This window comes from Megalops cyprinoides, chromosome 4 (assembly GCF_013368585.1).
Source record: "Megalops cyprinoides isolate fMegCyp1 chromosome 4, fMegCyp1.pri, whole genome shotgun sequence".
In the NCBI taxonomy this organism is placed as follows: domain Eukaryota; kingdom Metazoa; phylum Chordata; class Actinopteri; order Elopiformes; family Megalopidae; genus Megalops; species Megalops cyprinoides.
Window position 1 is genome coordinate 17,797,195 of NC_050586.1, and position 2,267 is coordinate 17,799,461.

Genomic DNA, 2,267 nt, shown 5'->3' on the forward strand with positions numbered 1-2,267 from the left:
CGTGCGCGGGCATTTATTTCGTAGTGTACTGCCTTAAGCTCTGTCATCACGGGGACGGGTAACTATTGACGTCCAACCAGTTTTATGGGTGTGGACGACTAATATAATTGTATTTGATGAAGACTAGTGGCACAGTTCGTTAAAAACGCACATCAGCATTACAGTGTTTTGTCCAGTCTTTGTCCTCTGATTATCTTTTATAGTTTCCTGTAACTTATCCTATAATTATTTATATGTCTAAAATGAGCAAAAACACACCATACGACCAACGAGAGAGGATAGCGCGAATGGCAATGCAAAAGACCGCGATCGTTTTTTTTCCCCCAGCGGGATTCGCAAATAATGATTTTCTTAAAATGAAATGCTGAATGTATTAACACGAATGCTATTATCTTCAATTCTAGCAGAAAAAAAAAACTTATTTAATGCGAGCACCCCTAAATTAGTGTGGTTATGATTATTCCACCATTTGTTATTACTGACAATTGCAGATAATAAAGTACATAAACATGTCACATTTAGGACTCTGTGCTGCAATGTTAACGTAAGTATTTTAAATAGGCATGGCCACCGGCTTCACCATATAAACAAAAGCATTAACCAAAGATACATATAACGCGAGCCTCTCAAATAACCTTAACAGGTAGAATAAACATAGTGCGCGATGAGCAGTTGCTATTTGTGCTGTCTTGCTGGCGCGAATTTAAAATGTGGATTAAAGACGTATAATGGCATGATTAGGAAGACACAGCAGACATAGCAAATGCTTAAGTACATTTGTTAAGTAAATTTGAGAGGCTGGCCTTATATGTATCTTTGGTCAAAGCTTTGGAAAGATGAAGGCATGATATTACTGCACCAATAGACATGTCTGTAAAAATCAAGGTGGTGTATCTGGCCTCAAGCAAAAATTCAGTTATAGACGAAACCCCCCTGGACAACTCGCTATCAAGTCTATCAAGTGAAGAATTCTCTCAAAATCTATCTATCTATCTATCTATCTATCTATCTATCTATCTATCTATCTATCTAATTACTTTCTGCTGCACACGTTTATTTTTGGAATTTATTAAATGTTTCACGCAGATTTTATATACTTTTTCGAGCATCCCACCTAAGCACGCTCTCTTCCTCAGAACGTCATGAATACAGCATGTGCACTTTGCGTGTACAAGTGTTTATCATGTCTTGAACACGTTGTCGTGAGATTACCGTTGAGATTCAAACTAAACGCGTGTTTCAGTTCGTACAATGTAGTTGCAAATCTTCCTGCGTTGTGGAACGTATATTCCTTTCAAACACACACACACGCACGTACATAGTCTCATACACACGCTCATAAACCCAGACCAGACAGCTAAGACACTGACATGCAATATTTACCTTTTTGTGTCATTTTTTGCACTGGCTACCAGTGTGGGTGGAATTAGAATGGGATGATATATAACAGTTACCTCTTGGAGGGACCGTACTGCTATCTGTTTCATTCAAGAAGTGGCTTATTGTACTGCAAGCCTTGCTTTACAGTGTGTCACAAAAGTTCTTTAAATACTCTAATGCTAAAGAAATGCATTAGACACGATGATGTGTTAGTTTCTACTTGCGAAAGGTGGTTGGTAAATATACATAATAAATGATGTTACTCAACTCAGTTGTAATAACCAGACAGGGATGGAGCCAGTTTTTTTTTTTAAACTGGATTTATTTCTGCATACATGCGCCGGCCTCCATGATTACCTCAGAGAGACATGCTATGCTATTTGTCTATGTGGTCAGGCTTTTTTCTGTGTGCACAGGTCTGAACTTCAGTCAGTAGGGCACCAGGAGCTGTGGTCAGTGTCCCAGTGTCCTGGGACGTCACTGTACCAGCCATCAGAGCCACTGCTCCGCCCCGAAAGTCTGAGGATGCTCTTGACAAGGCTAGGCCTGATAATGTTCAAGCAAAAAGGTTCTTGTGCATCCTGACCCTACGTCACACGTGGATGGATCGTGATCTGTGAGCTTGCTGTTTTGTTGCTCGTCACTTTTGCAGGGAGGAGAGTGGAACGGGTGTTTGAAGCACAAGGGTGACTAACGCTGAATCATGTCAGAGGAGCAGTGGATGTCTCATAATTAGCATGTTGACAACCCGGGGCATATCTCGAAACCCATGAGCCTTCGATGCTCCCCTGCTCAGTCCAGCAGGCCCTGGATCAGAGACTCTATCTCTGGAATGGGCTTGCTGATAGACTTGTCGATGATGCGGCAATGGGGGGGGGATTATCATA